General features: G+C 36.9%; 1 non-coding gene across 1 annotated transcript; it reads right to left on the reverse strand.

Moving 5' to 3' along the window:
* Positions 1-17,279: 17,279 nt before the first annotated feature.
* TRNAR-CCU (transfer RNA arginine (anticodon CCU)) lies at positions 17,280-17,352 on the reverse strand. The gene has a single exon. It is a non-coding gene; the product is annotated as a tRNA-Arg (tRNA).
* Positions 17,353-19,781: the final 2,429 nt, after the last annotated feature.

Genomic DNA, 19,781 nt, shown 5'->3' on the forward strand with positions numbered 1-19,781 from the left:
ATTCTTTTTGATACGATAGTAAATGGGATTGTTTCCTTAACTTCTCTTTCTGAGCTTTTGTTGTTAGTGTATACAAATGCAAGAGATTTCTGTGTATTAATTTTGTATCCTGCAAATTCATTGATGACCTCTACTAGTTTTCTGGTAGCATCTTTAGGATTTTCTATGTATAGTATCATGCCATCTGCAAATCTTCTGTGGCCTGTGTTGCATAATGGAACCACGGGCAGGTGCGTCTCATCTCTGGGGGGTCAACAAATTAGGAGGATGAACAGAAAATCCTGGGAAGGGCATCCAGAAGAAATAAGCAAAGAAGTATCTTGGCAAGACTGTTCAGAGCTGTTGTGAGACGCTAGGGAAATGAGTGGTGGCATAGGTGTTAGCACTGGGCAAGCATCAAAAGGCCATTTGACATTGAGACCACTTTCATTGTTTCTCCTCAGATGATTATTTCAACTAGTCAGTGCTCTTCTGCCTAGAAGTACCTTTTTAAAAGCTATGATATAGTTCTCTAACTCTGTAATTCTCTAAGTCTCTATAACTTACTTTAGAAAAGTAAATTCAAAAAACATTTTTGCAGGAGATAGGACAGGTTATGTATAATAAGTACTTTGAAGATGAAAATGGAGAACAGACTACTAAGGACTTTTCCTGTTTTGATAAGCCATACCAACCTTATGCTTCAGAGAAAGAACTTGTCAGGTCCTGTTCAAAAGTCCCTGGCAGCAATACTTCTTGCCGTACTTGCCAATACTTCTCCTGAGATGTAGCTTTAAATACTCTTCATAAACTCAGTGATTTTTATCAATGATAAGTAGTTAAAAAACCCATATGATTTTGGACACTTTTTTCAAAGAGGCTTAAAAACCCAAAAAATTTAACTAAAAATTTCCTTGCAAATTAACAATAAATCTGATGGCAAGATGAATGAATATATCCTCAGATTTCTTTTTCTTGTTTTTTTAAAACATTTTATTCTTCATACTTACTAAAGGTTTTCTCTCATGTTTAGGCCTCTAGACTAGCTAATTTGTAAGGATGAATTACAAATTTCTGAAAAGTTGACAGGAATTTCCTGAGTTTAAATGTTAAAATTTCCATCTCGGGACTTCCCTGGTGGTCCAGTGATTAAGATGCTGGACTCCCAATGCAGGGGGCCTGGGTTCGATCCCTGGTTGGGAAACTAGAACCCACGTGCATGCTGCAACTAAGACCCGGTACAGCCAAATAAATAAATTAATAAAATATTAAAAAAATGTTTTCCATCTTTTCCCAACAGTTTAAAATGCAATTTAAAATTCAATTTTGTATGGTTCTATGTTGGGTCCATAGAATAAATATAGATTTAAAAAATTTTCTGTTATTGTAAAATATCAAGAAAGTAGATATATAGAATAAAAGGTAATTCTGCATATCAAGTTAACTAATAAAGTACCAACTTTTCTTTTCCAAGGATAATAGTGTTATTCACTCTTTATTTAGATGAAATTTATTAAATAAATGTGTATCCCCAGTGGAGTCTGAAAGACCTGAGCTTAATTTAAGCCTATCCATATAGCACTTCATTACATAATGTCTCATATTACTCTTAATTTATTCTGTTCAAGTCTTGGCTTCCCAGGAAAATCACAGGCTTCCAGAGGTTAAGAGTTTGGTCTTACATTATTGTTGTACCTTCATAGCACCTAACACTGAATCTTGGGTATAGAATATGCTTAGTAGTTATTTGGGGCTGGGTAAATCTTGAATTCCACACTGTGTATTCTGTACAGTGAATTGCATTTTGTATATTTTGAATATGATACATCTTCTACATCCAGGGTCTGCAAGCTGCAGCCCAAATCCTGGTTACCCCCGTTTTTGTAAATAAAGTTTGATTGGAGCACAGGCATGCCCACTTAGTTATGTATTGTCTGTGGCTGCTTTTTTTAAAAAATTAATTTATTAATTTATTATTTATTTTTGGCTGCATTGGATCTTTGTTTCTTTGCTCCTTGGAGGGAGGGGGGGCTGGGGGTACTACTTTACATTGCGGTTGCACAGGCTTCTCATTGTGGTGGCTTCTCTTGTGGCGGAGCACAGGCTCTAGGCACGCGAGCTTCAGTAGTTGTGGCTCCCGGGCTCTAGAGCTCAGGCTCAGTAGTTATGGCGCACAGGCTTAGCTGCTCTGCCACAGGTGGGATCTTCCCGGACCAGAGCTTGAACCCGTGTCCCCTGCACTGGCAGGAGGATTCTTAACCACTGAGCCACCTGGGAAGCCCCTCTGTGGCTGCTTTTATATTCCTATGGCAGAGCTGAGTAGTTGGGACTGAAACCCTACAGCCCACCAAGCCAAAGTATCTGGCACTTATAGGATTATAGAATTGCAACCCCTTTTTTAGATAGTACTTATCTTTGATAGAAAATATAAGTACTTAGGGTCTGAATTATTTAATTTTTTACCTTCCTTGGAAGTAAATTAGATGACAATACTTCCTGATGCTGAATATTTTAACTAAGATTTTCCAGTAAGAACAAGTATCAAAAAGAGAGAGAAAAAAATAATAATGGAGCCTGTACCATTTTTCTTGCCACAGCTACTATATTTCAGATTGAAGATAGAGAATAGATACATTAAAACACACCTTAAAAATGCAGTTTGGTTTCCTTCCAGGATAAACTTTCATTAAAGCCAAGATTCAGTATAAATTAAAAGGTTGAAACAGCCACTTTGTATTAGAGAAAATATACAGCTGCCTTAAAAAAGGATTGAATTGACTGGTTGTCATAAGCTGCTCTTTGAGGCTGCCAGTCTACCTAAAGTGTATTCATAAAATACACTTAGCATTGGTTAAAATAATGGTTTACTTAGTGATCTTAAAAACAATTATTTCATTGTTACATTGATTTTACAAGACAATGTTCATGTTGAAAAGGTGAAGAGCAGCCCTTTACAGTCGTTGCTACTTTAAGATAATGTTATCATGCTGTAGAAAGTTAACAAGCTTCTTCTTTATTTATTATTGTTTCAGATGGAAATAATGAACAGCTTTTATTTAATGCTGTCTTAAAAGCCAAGGAAAATACTATTAAAAGCACTTCATATAAGAACTTATTTTATGAATATTTTAAAAGCAATCAATGAGTTTTGACCTACCAATTGTGTCTCATATTTCCTTGATTTTTAGACTTTTTTTTTTGTTGTTGTTGTTCTATTCCATACTACTTGTTGGTAGATGTTTAGATTGGGGAATGTATTTCCCCTGTATGATTGAGAAGACACAAAATTATTTTTCTTAATCATAAGAGCTAGAAAATTTATAAAGAATAACACTAAGATCAGAGAATTAAAAGAGATCAACATTTCATATTGATCACTAAGAAATAACTGTCACATATGGTACATTTTCTATATGTTAGTATTGTACTATTTATAGATTATTTCTGGTATAGCTACTCTTGAATGTAGGTAATAGTATTCCTATTTTGTAGATAAGTTTCAAAAATGCTAAGTAATTTGCTTATATTCAGGGCTGGACCAAGTCTGTCTGACCAGGTAGTGTTAGGGACTTACTTCAGGGGTTTCCTGCAAGGATAGAGTACAAAATGGCCATTTGCTATTGTTAGGAAACATCACATTCTGGTAGAAGGTAGCAGCATAATGATACTCAGAGGAGAGTTAGTGGGAGCAAGTAGTTGTTGGTCTTTGAGTTCTCAGCCTAGTGACTAATTTTTATTGAGAATCTTCTATTTTCTGCATATTTCGTGTTTTACATTTATTTTATTATGGAATTTTATAATGATTTGGTGAATGTTTTCCAGGGTCAAACTGCATTATATTTGGTACAATGTTAACACCTACATCTTTCTGTTGCCATTTTTTGACCTATAACCACAAGGTTCTGTGACTTCCTGGACTTCAATAATATGAATTGGAAAACCATAAAATCCTTGTAGATAAGGTTTAAGTTGAGTGAGATTTCAAATCATCTCAGCAGCATACAGAATCTGAATATTCATTCTTGGATGGACATAGGAGAAGAGTAAGCTAAATGCTCCTTTTCTCCTTTTGTGTATATGGCAGTAGATAGATAAAGATCATGATTTTTTTTGAAAACTATTTACATTAAAACTCCAATTGGTGGTATCTCCCATCTTCAGATGCTGGCTTCCTAGAAGAGTTCTGAATATCACTCAAAAGCCAGCTTCTGGGCTTCCCTGGTGGCGCAGTGGTTGAGAGTCCGCCTGCTGATGCAGGGGACACGGGTTCGTGCCCCAGTCCGGGAAGATCCCATATGCTGCGGAGCGGCTGGACCCGTGAGCCATGGCTGCTGAGCCTGTGCGTCTGGAGCCTGTGCTCCACAGGGGGAGAGGTCACAATAGTGAAATATTTACATTAAAACTCCAGTTGGTGGTATCTCCCATCTTCAGATGCTGGCTTCCTAAAAGAGTTCTGAATATCACTCAAAAGCCAGCTTCTCAGCCTTAACACCCAGCTCTCTGCTTAATTGAAAGAGAAAATTTTATCTTATGAAAGATAAATCCATAAAAAATTATAATAAACAATATTTTCACACTATAAAAATTTGAATTGTAGTAGAAACATAAGGTAAGAAAAAAAATCACCTAAATTTTCAACCATCCAGTGACACCCCAAATAGCATTTTGTATTTATGGGCATTTTCCTATGCATATATACCAAGGTATGCATGTGTGTGTGTGTGTGTGTGCGCTTGTGTGTTTGTATGCTTGTGTGTGTGTGTGTGTGTGTGTGTGTGTATGTGTGTATTGAGACAAAATCTGAAAATATTAATAGAGATTTCCTAGTGTTGTCTGGAGTCTTCCTCCTTCCAGCTTCTCCATCAGGAATAGCCTTTATTACCTCAGGGGAGATAATTTGCCCCAGAGAAGGCATCACCCAAAAGAATATAAAGAGAACATAGAAACTGATTGACTTTTGTAAGACAAAATGCTTTTTTATTTACAAAATATGGAATTTTTGAGAGGAAAAGATTTTTTAGTGAAGAAGTTGGGTGTTGAATGTCAAAGAATAAACCCACCATTTCTTTGTATAGTTCATATATAACAAAATTTAGAAAAAAGCCTTATAATCTAAAAACTATATCCTGTCCTATAGGAGATGAAGGCATCAGCTGTAGGAAAAAGCAGAGAATTAAGATGATGTTAGTTTCCTGAGCAGAGACCCAGCAACCTACCCACTCACAACTGAGTATTGTGGGGAAGGTGCTCCAGGTGACAAGAGTGAGAGGAGATCCCATAGCAGAGAAACAATTATCTAGCTTATTTTATGAAACTAGTGGAACCTGTAAGTCTATGCAGCATCTTTGCATCCAGCATGGTAACTAGTATCAATGACTGAATGAGGTGTCTTCTCAGTGGCTTGAAAGCTACTTCAAGAGCCCTCTACTCTTCCCCCTTGATATGGGAGGGAAATCCAAGTGTATCATGTGTCCTCAAGAGGGATGTGGAAGTGGCTAGGATCCCACAGTCCTGGAGAGATCTCATGGTAAGAATGAGGAGGGGGCAAAGTGACCTGTATGGACCTGGTGACTGGAAGGCAGAGGGTGATGAGGCAGGAGAATGTGTGGGATAGTTAAGACTGGTGTGTGCTGTACACATCAGTAGAAGCCAGCATGGACAGATGCCCATCCTTATGGCACAGACACCTCTCTCTAGTGTCAGGATGACAAAGAAACTCTCCAAGAGCTTAGATCACCCATGGCAGAAGGGAAAGTAAAGATGGAGTGGTGGGTGGGAGAGGGGAAGCGGGATGTTTGAATTTTAGAATGCTGAACTTATTGAATATGTATCCCCCCCCAAATAAATTTTAAATTGGAAATAACTGAGTTTAACATGAATTGGCAAATTTAAACTTTCTGCTACTGAGAGGAAATGGGACTTTGAAAACTCAGAAATAAAAAAATGTTATATGCTTGTATAATCTGTGTTTTTGACTAAGAAGTTTGTACCAACTATATAATCTACTTTACACACATGGAATCATGTTAAATATGTTGTGTTCTAACTTTTTTTTCCACTCAACAATATGTAGTAGCTATTTCTTCATGTCAGGACACACAGATATTCAACATTCTTTTTTTTTGTGGTACGTGGGCCTCTCACTGTTGTGGCCTCTCCCGTTGCGGAGCACAGGCTCCGGACGCGCAGGCTCAGCGGCCATGGCTCACGGGCCCAGCTGCTCCGCGGCATGTGAGATCTTCCCGGATGGGGGCACGAACCCGTGTCCCCTGCATCAGCAGGTGGACTCTCAACCACTGCGCCACCAGGGAAGCCCTCAACATTCTTTTTAATGAGCGTGTAGTGTCCACTGTATATTTGTCTAGCCATTCTCCAATGTTGGACATTTAATCTGTTTCCATGTATTATTTTCTTTTATACAATTCTGTGTCATTGCAAAGAGAGTCAGTTTTTATAATCATCTATTTTGTTTGACTTTAAATAAGGTATGTTTCTATATTTTGAGAAGTTTTTCACAGATTGGAAATTGTGACAAGAACTTTCCTTATTGTGTAGTCATAAATATCTCAAGCTTTGGATATATTTCATTGTAGTGATTTTTTTTTTTTTTTGGTATGTGATCATCTTTATTTGCCCCATAGTTCCATTTTTCCTAAGGCAAAAACATAATGAGACGTGGAATTCTGCCATATAACTCTGTTATAAACTCTCAAAGAAAATATTGTCCATATAATTTATATTGTTTTATTTTTGTATTGCATTCTATTAATGTACACAGATAAAATGACTAGAATTTAAACATAAGGAAAATGAACAATGTTTTATACTGTGGCATGGACAGAGTATGTTTGTGCTACTTTAGGGGAAAAAAAGGCTTCAGTGTTTATATCAACAAGTTACATACCTATGTTTGGCTAAATTCATAAAAGAGGATATGATTATTTAATATGAAATTCATTTATTTTAAAATAGCTATTTTCTGTCTTTTTTCTTCAAGCAAAGAGTTATGATTCATTTGGTTAAGAAATAATCAGGCATGCTCTTTTAATCTTTGGAAAATAATTGCTTTTAAAATAAAAAAAAATTTTTTTTCTTGGATAGAGACATTTTAAAGAATATTTTAAGAAGTTTGGTATGGGGGATATTGGGGGGGAACAAAGGGAGAAAACAATTAAATATTCATAGCAAATGTGAATGTTTATTCAGCACCCAGCACGATGAAGCTCTCAGTAACATCAAAGAGAAGGAGAGCTCAATAATTAATTACTGATGGAATAAGCGATTGAATTAATGATTGAATGGCTCAATGACCAACAAATCTTCTGTCAAGGAGTCAGCAGGTGCCTGTACTATAGATGGCTGCTCTCTAACGGTAATAGGGCATCTGATCCCTGAATTACTGTGTTGCAGCAGCTACTGAGTTTACTTCTATGTTTCAGCCACTAAAATATAAACAAGGCCCAGACTGACCTCCTACTTGTGCAGACCTGCCTGTCATGCTATGGAAACATCTAGTTACCAGGATATAAGGATAAGGAAAAATGACAGCATGAGGGAAACAGAGGAAAATAGAAACTTAAAGGGATATTTATAAGAATATGAATCATTCATGGTTACTTAACAGAAATACATTTTCTGCAAGTGCTGTGAGAGCAGAGAAACCATGCAATGTGGGTTAAGACTTTGAAAGGCAGAAAAGAGGAATTCTGTGCAGAGAGAATGGCACCAACAAAGACAAAAAGTGGGAAAGAGCAGGAAGTGTTTAGGGAAGAGTACTCTGAGTGCTGAACACTTGAGAAGTAGTAGGTGCTAAGACTAGAAAGAGAGGCTGCTTTGAATGAGCCTTGAGGGGAGAATAACCTTTCATTACAGTTTAATGAGTCTACAACTGTGCTGTCTAATATGGTAGCCACTAGTCACAATAAGATATGCCATAAGCATAAAGTACACACCAGATTTTGAAGACTTAGTATGAACAAAACAATGTAAAATATCTCATTAATAATTTTATACTGATGGCATGTTAAAATGATAATGTTTTGGATGCAGTAAAAGAAAATGTATTATTAACTGTATATTATTACATATATATTATGAAAATTAATTTCACTTGTTTCTCTTTACTTTCTTCATTGTGGCTACTATAATGTTTAAAATTACATACTTGGCTCACATTTGTGGCTTGTATTCATGACTCTCATATTTCTATTGAACGGTGAAGTCCAGACTTTTACATGGAAGCAATGACTACTTGGGGTATTGAGGGGTTAGTGGTGATGGCTTGGATTTGTTAGGTTTGGGGTGACATTGGCTTAGCTACTCGATACAAGAAAGTAGAAAATATAGGATTGGAGCTTGTAGAATGGAAACTAGAGACATCTCACACATCAGTGTTTGTGAAGCTACATTGTGAAGATATGCATATGAATAACATCTAGGGAGGAAATGTCTTTGGAGGACAGCTAGGAGCAGAGGACCAATCTGAGCTATGTCAGGTTGAGCATGACTTTTGCCTTTGGATTTTAAAGACTTTGAGATATAATTTCTAGAAAAGGTATTGACAGAAACAACAAAATCAAATCACCACCACAACAGCTCTTTGCCTTATTTAATGAATGCTGCATTGTTAAGGAGCAATTTCAAAAGAATTCAGAAGGCTGAGTGATTTTCTTCCCTCATCTGTATACAAGGTAAAGAAATTAATCTATAGTTAATCAATGAAAGGTATCATGAGAGATGGAAGAGTAGAGAAAAGAAATGTAAAATAAATCAATTAGAAAGTCCAAATCTGATAGGATTCTCTGTGGCCTGCTATGCCTAAATGTACTTATGGTTGTAGAAGGAGGTTTTTTTTTTTTTTTTGCGGTACACAGGCCTCTCACTGTGTGGCCTCTCCCATTGCGGAGCCCAGGCTCCGGACACGCAGGCTCAGCGGCCATGGCTCACGGGCCCAGCCGCTCCATGGCATGTGGGATCTTCCCGGACCGGGGCACGAACCTGTATCCCCTGCATCGGCAGGTGGGCTCTCAACCACTGCGCCACCAGGGAAGCCCAGAAGGAGGTATTTTTAAAAAACGAATTAATTGCAATCATTAATTGTTCCTCTCCCCAGAAAGAAGGCAGAGGAAATACTGGCAAGCTGGGAAATCTCCACCTCAAGGGATAATTTGCTAGGCCTGGCATTTTTAAGCATTTACGAGTTCTACACACTGCTAGTGATGATGGAAGAATGAACAGTTTAGCCTCCTGTCCTATGAGTGACTGAGATCTTGACACGTTTCAGGATTTCACTGGTGACTATACTGATGGAAGGGCTTGCGTCAGAAGCAGGCTGTGCCCAAGCTGTCTCCAGGCAAAGCCAGAACTCTCCCCAGAGCCAGAGAACACCATTCACTGAAAAGGAAGGGCCACACAGTGGCAGTGCTAGGAATCCCACTGCTAAGGCTGGCTGCATAATGGGGACAGACTGAGAGACGTGTGGACATTTTATATTTGAAAATCCAAAAGAATAAAAAGCAAACCATGAAATCCTAGCTTAGCTTTATCCTTTTTATAAACTCTGGAAGAGAAAAAGCATTTTGTAGTTTAATCAAGTGAGGAACGCAGTGCACACATTTTTTAGACATTAATCTAGATGTTAAACAGTTAAACCTACTATGAAAGTAATAGCGCTTTTAGGATTCATAAATTTCCATCAGATTAAGACAGTCATTCAAGTTTATCTCCTTTCCAGTGTCTGTGGAAAACACTGCCTCATCCTTTGAACCAGGGACAAAAACGTCTCTGTGATTTTGGCCATGGGCTTTCAAACTTTAGGATGTATTTAAGAATCACTTAGAGAACTTACTAAAATGCAGGTTCCTGGGTCTCTGGATAGTCAATAGATCTTTAATAGTAACCATAAACATGCTTTTTAAACAATCACCTTGACACTTTGATGCAGAAGGTCTTGAACTACAGCTTTAAGCAACAATTTTCTAGGATAATACATCTACTTGACACCTTAAAATAGAATGTTAATTTGGATGAGGCACTGACTTTTTAGGATCAATGCTGATTAGGAATACAGAGACTCAGTATCTCTTGTTGTTTTTGGAAACCATGATTCCATATTAAACCAATCAGTAGTTAAATATATGTTTGAAGTCAAAAATACTGTTATCCATAGAAGTCAAAGTATAAATACATGAAATATCTACATGAAAATTTTAATCTTGTTTCCTTGGTTGTTAATTAGACCGTATAACTCTCCATGGTTTTACTAGTTCTCAAGCACCTCAATATCTTGAAATACCTAGCATCCCAGTTCCTGTCTTACCAGGAAGTGAGAAGGCATGGATTTGCAATAAATAAATAGTAAATGATACGGCATACAGCTGTGGGTTATAACAAACATTATACAATCTCTATCACTGATACCTCTCATGTGTGATTTTATTCACTAAGTTACCCGGTGTGAAGGGATGCTGTTGTGAGATATCAACCAATTTGCACTCTCCTTTTCTCCACTGCTGCCACATCACAGTAGTCACTGGGATCTATCCTCATTTGGCTACCAGATACAAAGCCTCATTACTGCAAGGAACTGCTATCACAACACAACCAGAAGACATAAACCTTGGACATAAGTCAGAAAGATCTGGAAGAATTTTTGAGGACTCATTGCCCTACTATTGTTGCTGTAACAAATTACCACAAACTTTTTGGCTTAGAACAAAACAAATTTACTATCTTACAATCCTGGGGGTGAGAGTTCAAAATGGGTTGGCAGGGCTGCATTTTATTTGGAGTCTCTAGGGGAGGATCTTTCCTTGCCATTTCAAGTGTCTAGAGGCTGCCTTATCCCTTGGCTTATGGTGTCTTCTCCTATCTTCAAAACCAGCAGCAGAATAGCATCTTTAAATCTCTCTCTGACCCTGTCTTCCTCTCATAAGGACCCTTGTGATGAGACTGGCCCACCCCAGAATCCTGGATAATCTCCTTAGCTCAAGGTCTTTAACTTAATCACATTTGTAAAATCCCTTTTTCCCTGTAAGGTAACATATCCACAGGTCCCAGGGACTAGGACATGGACATCTTTGGGGAGCCATTATTTTGTCTAGTTCATCTACCATAGATAAAACCTTTGGACTGGTAAACAAAAGAGAGTTTATGGGACTTCAAGAGAGTTTGGAGTTGGAGTAAGTCTCAAAAAAACCTCTGTACTCCCTGCCCATTTCAAGTTAATTATGAGAATATCCTAGGCAACCTTGGCCATGTGAGAATAGAGGAGATTTTTTTCTTATTTTTAGAGAAGAGTCCACGAAAGATTTCCTGCCCTGGCATGGTGCAACACTAGAGGGATTTATAGGGGAGAATTTGTATTTTAGATGTAGCTGTATAGCAGCACTACCACCCTTGATTCTCCAGTATCCTTAGGGTGGAAGAGGAAAGCATCTTTGAATTCTCTGTGACACAGAAGCGGTTAGAGATGGCTGAGAAAGGATGAACTAATTCAGATGGATCTCAGGAGTATAACATATAGAACAGAGTACTGTGACCAATGATCTGAGACCTGTATGCCAACTGGGAGGTATGACCATTGTGAAGACAGATTGGATGGTTGTTGTTTGTTAAGTAGCTGTCAGCATGGACAAATGGTGATGATCAGGAACCATATGCCTTCTATCAATGCTGTGATGCTGTGTAAACTCTCCAGGATCTTAATGCCCCTCTGGAGGGAACGGGAAGGAAAACCTTGAATTGACTCAGTACTTGCTTGCAATGACTAAGTTTGTTTGGAATTAAGTTTTCTGCCATTAGGCAGAACAGAGGCTCGGAATAGAGATTAAACTGAATTACTTTATAAAGTTAATTTTTGTTCACACAATTGAGTATTATGACTTAACCATTTTATACCTCTACATTTTAAAAAAATCTTCAAAGTTTTAGGTATAACCTCATAGAGGTACTAAGTAAAATTAGGACATCAGTAAAGCTTCTATGGCTCTCATTCATTCTTCCCATATCTTGTTTACTTTTGGTTCCTTTTTTAAGCCTCTGTCTAGATATCCCAATGACTTGTGTTTATTAAAAATTTAGTGCTCTAAAACTTGTCTCAATCAATAAGGGATTTATTCACTTATATAACTAGAAAATTCTGTGGAAAATGTGACCTTTAGGATTAGTTTGACCCAAATATTAATAACTTAAATCACATCATTGAGGTGGCAGTCCTATGTCTCTGTGGTCTTTCATTGCATTCCTCTGCATATTCAAATTGTCCTTAGGCTGGCTTATCTCAAGGCTGCCAGGTGTAGTATCCATGCCTACCAGGTTTTGCATAGATCTAGGGGAAGACAGGAATTTTCTTCTTCTAGCCATGAAATAAATATCCTGAGCCTTACTTTTGCGAGGGTAATAATTTGGTTAAACCATTAATTATATCAGTGGAATCCCATGTTCTGATTAGCTTAAGCTTTAGTTATATTATCATACTTGAATCCAAAAATGACCCAAATGGCTTAGATCCATCAGAGTTCACCTTTGGAGTTGGAGTGGGGTCAGTCTTTCTCATATAATCTAGCTTCTATATAAAGGGGGAGGGATGAGACAGATGATTTCCCTACAGTTGCCCTTAGTGAGAACCTTCTGCGTTTCCTTCATTATCATATTAATGGTTTTCTATAACCTCCTCAAGATTTCTAAAGCATCAATTTTGTTAATTTGTTAAGCTAAGGTGTTTCATTGAGGGTATTCACAAGAAAATACATGGCTCTTTAGGGTCAATAGGCTGCTTTTATTGTACTAGAAAATTAGAGTAATTCAGGCATAGTAAATAAGACCAACTCCGTGGAAGATTATCAGGGAGCACCTTTGGGGTACCACAAATTAAATAATTCTTGACAAATGACTGAACATTAAAAAAAAGTTTTGCATTTTTAAAGGCTGGAGGGACAGTGGCTGCATCAGTCAATGAGGGACGTTCCTGGCTCTGACTGAGGCACTTTTGGATGAGTCATTGACAAACTAGAATAAAATGACACATATCTTATGATATGACTCATATCCAATACTCATGTATTGGAAGACTCTTAACATGCACACTATCAATCCTGGGGGAGTGATTTCATTCTATATTTGAAAGTCAAATTGGGGGCCTCTTATTTTGCAAGTCTGTTTGACACAATAGGCCATAATGGGTCTTTTAGCTTCTTTGGGTCCAACCTACTCATAAAATTATTCACTGTAATGGCGTCTTTGGAGCAGTGACAGGACTTGATATAAATGTTTGTTAGGAACAGCCAGCTTTACTGATTACATCTCCAATGATGGAAATAGAAACTTTAGGGATGGCAAGGATTTTGGAGACAAGGCACTGCTTTATCAGATGACAAGACTACAAGTCAGAAAAGAACCAATGAGAGTTATTGATTCAGAGTTCATGCTATTCTTAGAGCCTGAAGGATTTTATGCATATGGATTTTTTTTTTTTTGGCACAAGGTGTTTTACGTAGATTGGAATGTACCTTTAAAAGTATATTCAAAATATGGTGCACAAAGTTATATGAATATTTTTGTTTTATGTACAAGGTGTACAAGCACCAAATACATATTTGCTGGATGGATAAAGTAGGTACATTATTTTACTTGCTAATTTTTCATGATTTTTTAAAGTTAATTAGTGATTCTGAAATATGTCCTAATTTCTTCATAGAAGACATGGAGGAGCAGTTTACCAACTTCTATTCCTGTGATAATTTAGCCAATTTGTATTTTACTTATTTTCTGATAAACTTTCTCAAGAAGATTCAGTTTGCATTTCAGAACATAATAAAACTTACTAATTTGTTTGGCACCTCATATGCTTAGAATGAGCATAATTAAGAGTATCTAAACACAAGATCCAGTGTCACACTTAGGATTGAGCTATACTAACAATACTACAGTATGTTTCCAGAGCTAACCTACCATCTGCTTACCCTGATGAAAAGCTGTATGAAAAAAAATCCTACAAATGGAACTCTGAAAAAATAAATATCCTTTTGTTATTAATTTGTACTTTGTGAAGGAATAGATAGGTGCAGAACTAAAAGTACTAAAAAACGAGTGATAGCAGACTCAGAGTGCTTTTATACTCTTCATAGGATGTTAGAACTGTTAGTGTTAATCAAAGTAGTTTTCTTATCATACATAAGAAAGCTCAAGCAGGATAGAGAATTCATTCTTGGGCTCACAGTTGCTAAATATTAAAACTGATCTTTTTGGCAGTTGGAACCATTTTGACATTTTCTCTGCAGTTTTGAAGCTAGAAGTAGGATCAGGATTTGGTATTTGTAGTCCTCTAGCCCAGCCCTGCTGCATTTGGATGAATATGCATTTTATTCTATGTGCAATGGGAAGCCTTTGGAGGATTTTAATATAATAGAGTGATGTGGTTTAATTTACATTTTAAGAAGAGACTCTTATTGCTACTGTGTGAGCAGAGGATAGGCTGGACAGGAGCAAGAGGAGAAGTAGGGAGACAAATTAGGATGCTCCTATAATAGGCAAATGAGAGATGTAGACTTTTAGGATGGAAATGATGGCTATGGAATAGAAAAACTGACACATCGATAATATTTAAAAATAGAATAATAAAATGGCGGTTAGGAGACAGGGAAAATGGACAATAATTCCTAGATTTCTGACTTTGATAATGGAATGGATGTTGGGGTGGTGGTGCTATTTACAGGTGTGAGGAAGTCTAGGTCAGGTAGTAAGTTTTAAGGGTACTTTTGGTGAGGAATTAATATCCACATCTACACCATACTACCAGGTTTGATTTAAATGCCCTTCCTTTATGCTCTGATGGTAAGCATAGTTTTTATTTGTACTGTGAAATAAATTTCTAATTGCCCACCCAGTGTTAATTATCATTTTTCTGCCCTTTACAACAGAATTTTAGTTTTGTTGGTGGCAACAACATGTTCTGATAAAATTTCATTTCCCTGCCTTCCATGAAGTAGAGGTGACCATGATAGAGGTGACAAATCTCATCAATGAGATAAGAATACTGTTGGGTAGGGTTTCTAAGGAAGCTTAAAAGGGACACAGATTCAGGCACATGCTCTATTTTCCTTTTGCATTTCTCCCTACTTTCTGCCTGAAATGTGGTTGCAATCACTAGAGCTGTGACCATAAAAGAACAACCATGATAGACCGAAAACAATACTATAGACCTCTATCTTGACATTGTTGAGTTACTCCAGTAACCCTGGGTTGATTTCATCTATATTTCTTGTTATGTGAGAGGAAAATGAAGCTTATTTTGTTAAGCCACTGTTATCTCTGTTTTCTGTTGCACACAGTTAGATCCAGACTCTAACTGATAGCATTCATCACACTGCGTTGTAAATTGTGGTGGTTTCCTGTCTTCCTCACTAGACAAGTTCCTTGAGTTCAGAGTCCTAGCTTTATCTATCTTTGTATTCATGGCACTCAGCACAGGATTAACACGTGATAGTCACCATAAAAGTTAGTCAAAGTAGCTTGGTAGATAAGTACATCAACAACATAGGTAAGATAAATAAGAGGTGGAATAGAGATAAGCCTAGAATGCTTGGATTTACTTACCTCCTGTATCCCAGTCTTGTGATGAGAAACTTCTTAACATAATGTTCTTCCTTTACCCCCAGTTAATATCAAAAGAAATTTCAGTGTTCCAGAGCATTTTTCCCACATAAACATGATTCCACAAGATATCTGTAGTCATTCCAAAATTCTGAACCTTATATGCATATATAATATGCAAATAAGTTTCATGTTGGGTATCACATTTAACCCTGATTGTAAAATTTTCATTTTACTCATAAGGAAAATAAGATCTAAAACACCTAAGTGATACAATAAAAATAACAATAAATGTTGGTGGCAGAGTTGCAACAAAAAATTGAAAAGCTCTTGAAAACTGTACCAGTGTCACTTTCAACACATTTCACCAAGGACTTTTTAAATAATTAAAGAAATATTAAATTTAGATTAAATATCATGTAATATGTAACTGTAGAAATTATGTATAATGCAATTAATATGGTATAACAATGCAAATGTGCAAAATATTGATGTATGCAAATTAGATATATTTAATTTTGTTATAATTATTTGATATCAAAACTGAGGTTTGCTCAGTTGAGCAGAGTTTTGAATTATAGTCATACACTGACAAATGGGATGCTTAAGTGTAATTTTATGGGTTCCTTCCTTCTATGTCTTGTCTAGTTTAGATTCTTGTAAAATTAGCCTGTGTCATCTCCTGGGAATACTGAGGTAAAAGTAATTTATTTGCAGTAGAAGTTACGTAAAGCTTCTCTAAAAGCAGTTCAGTATTGCACCTGAGCACAAAGCTGAACACAATTGGACACAAAGTCAGACTGATAAAGATCCCATAAAATTTAAGCATCAAAATAAATAATGATATTAATGGATTATATATATTATATAAAAAATAAAATTGATGAGTTTATACTACTAATAAATGAATTAATGAAATAACAGGAAAAGGAATAATCTTTACAGTAGAATGCCAATTAATAAATATGAAAAGAATCATCAAATAAAAAATCACATTTTCATAGTTGATCAAGGCAGAAATCCTTGATAGATACTAAAATCATCTGGTGAAAGTTTGTGGGGGGAAACAGGAAATTTATATAATGTCAAAGTTTTCCTCAATATTATTACTTACTCATTACAAAGGGGAATAAGGTACTTTTATGGTAGAGAAAAATGACAGACGATAAGTGATCAAAGTTAACATTACCACTAACGGAATGCAGTGGGCACTGATGTGCCACCCATTTGGGGCTGAAAGATGCATTCCCATAGCTAGAGTATTTAGTCAGACAGCTCCCAACTGTCAGTTCTCCTTGGAATTGGCTTGGCTGAAGAGATCACTTCACCCACAGGCACACCCTCTTCCCAGTGTGGCCCTCATCTAATGACTGGTCAAGTCAGGCGCCTAGTTCCCTTGTCTAATGCTGGACAATTCTGAAGGGCTACCGCAGTTTCACACCTCTCTCAGGATCGGCTGAGCCTTTTGTTGAGACTGTATCACAGCCCAAATTCTCTCTGTGCTAAAATCCATCTTTATTTCCTTTCTTTCCCTACTGATGATCTCAAGAGCAATTCTCTCTTTTTTTTTTTTTTTTAATATTTATTTATTTATTTTGGCTGCACCAGATCTTAGTTGTGGCACCTGGGATCTTCGTTGAGGCATGTGGAATCTTTTTTTTAGTTGTGGCGTGCAGACTTCTTAGTTGCAGCATGCATGCAGGTTCTAGTTCCCCGACCAGGGATGGAACCTGGGCCCTCTGCATTAGGAGTGCAGAGTTTTACCCACTGGACCACCAGGGAAGTCCCCCAAGAGTGATTCTTAATAAAATTCCTTCAAATTAGCTTCCCTATCAGAGCCTGCCTCTTGGGGAATCAAATATATCACATCAAACAAACTGACCTCAAGTGATCTCTGGATATGCTTCACTCAGAAGAGTATACATCAATTATGTAGTATTCCTAGCAAAAATGCAAAAACTGGATCTATTTATATGGAAGTATTCAACAATTCTAAAGTGAAGTATTCTGCAAAACTGGTCTGTACTCTTCAAAAGTGTTTATTTCATTTATATTCTCTACTTTTCCTATACTGATCATTAAATTACTAGACTAAAAAAAAATTGAGGAAAATGCCATTCCCATTACTTGCATAAATAGTGGGTGAAGTTAAGATAGGTAAATTATATGTTGATGGCAAATCACATATGTATCTTGCATACTGCAAGATTCTCTCTTCTGAGAGGTTATTTAGAAGTAATTGTACAGTTAGTCTGCATAAATGGGAAATTTTAAAGAATTCCTGGAGCAACTGAATAAGTAACCTGAAATTCTCTCTGCCAGAAACTTCAGATTTGAAAGAAAGAAAAGTGACAGATTTTCCCTACTTTAAGAATAAAGGGGGAAATGACATTTTTTTTCCTGAATGGTGAGAAATGGCAGGGATGTAATGAATGATGGAATGGAAGAGTAAGCTAATAAAATGGAAAGACATATGGTAATAAGGACCTGAAAAAAGGAAGAATAAATGGGGAAATGAGAAACTAGGAGTATCCCTCTTTCTGTAATAATGTTATAGCCCAAGTATAGTGAATTTGAACCTATTATCGAGAAACAGCCGTGATTATGGATCAAGGGCAATGCTTGATGTTGGCCTGCAGGAGGTATAATTTTATGTTCATGTTTTTATCGGTTGAGGGGAAAAATCTCTATGAACTCAGATCCTATTCAAGATATGAAAACATACCCTTCTCTTTGTTGTAACCAGAAAAGGATATATGTACTGCATAGAAAGAGACCAGAGACCACATGTTCAAATTAGAGATGTGTGTGTGTGTGTGTGTGTGTGTGTGTGTGTGTGAGTGTGTGTGAGAGAGAGACAGAGACAGAGACAGAGAGAGAAACAGAGAGAGAGATGGTAATTTTGTTAATAAGTGGAATAGTCAGCTGACCGACACTCCAGAATTGCTGGAAAAACAAACCTCCTTAACAATTTTTCAACAGAGATATTTCTAAAGCATAATTTGACCAAACAAATAAGTAGCAGGTTGAGACTAAGGGCACTTAAACAAGAAATTGACATAGCAACAGAGCTTCATATAGGATAAGAACAATGTAAAGCAATAGCGAGTCAGCAGTTTGGTGACAATGGAGAAGAATTATAATAAAAAATAGAAAATAAGAAATTTCTCATAGCTCCTCAGGTCCCTGCCTTCACCATGACGTTGTCTACTGCTTGGTGGCCCCACGTAGACCACAAAATGTAATGTAGGTATTTCTTATAATTTTCCCTTTCCAAAATTACAAATGAATAGTACTATTTGAACCAATTAGAACTTTTAAAAAATGATTTTTGAGAATGTGAATCCCATAGAAAGATACACGTAGACAAGTAAGAGTCAGAAGCCAAGACACTAAGCAGAAGACATGAGGCACTAAAAACAGACCTGCGAGGAAGCTGGACCATGAAGACAGATACATCAGTGTTTTCACTGGCTCTTTAGAGTTTCTATAGCATTCACAGTGCTGCTCCATGAGAGGTGATAATACCACTGTTGAGGCTATTCGTTAAGACCTGTTACCTCCTCCATTGCGCTTAATAATTAAACCCCATCGCTTGAGGAAAGCAAGCATGATTTTGTACAGGCAACTAAAAAGAACCTAACTAACCTATAGATTTCACTCACATTTGATATTCCCTCAGTATTTGGCAGAAAGCTTGAAAATGATGTGGGCTATTAATCATTACTCCCTTACAAAAGTATAACTAAGCATTTTGACTCTTCACCAAACCCCATTCTGTCCTCCCAGAGCAAATGCATGTACAAACCAGATCCTCTGTGTAGAAAGGGAAGATGATTGTGGTGCTGGATTTACTTTTCTGTTGCAATATGGTGACAGGGCAACTCCTTATTAACTTCTAAGAGCAACTTCCTGGAAGTAGGCTGTAGCTTAATGATGTATAAAATGCCTAGCAATACCCCAGTGTGCCCTTTTCAGATTGCGACAACTTCAAGACCTTCCCTCTTTCAATTTTTTGTCAACCAACCTACAAATTTAACGGGATATTTGACTCTACTGAGGGCCCAAACTGATGCAGGACAAATGTATGTGATGAAATGATTCGTTACTCTTAACAAGAGCTTTCTGGAAACTAATTGTTTATTTTCTAATCTAGAAAACAAAAGTGATTAAAAAAACCCACAGTACCATTCCAAACAAAATGTAACCCC

The sequence above is a fragment of the Neophocaena asiaeorientalis genome, unplaced genomic scaffold (genome assembly GCF_003031525.2).
Source record: "Neophocaena asiaeorientalis asiaeorientalis breed wild unplaced genomic scaffold, Neophocaena_asiaeorientalis_V1.1 scaffold573, whole genome shotgun sequence".
NCBI classification, from domain to species: domain Eukaryota; kingdom Metazoa; phylum Chordata; class Mammalia; order Artiodactyla; family Phocoenidae; genus Neophocaena; species Neophocaena asiaeorientalis.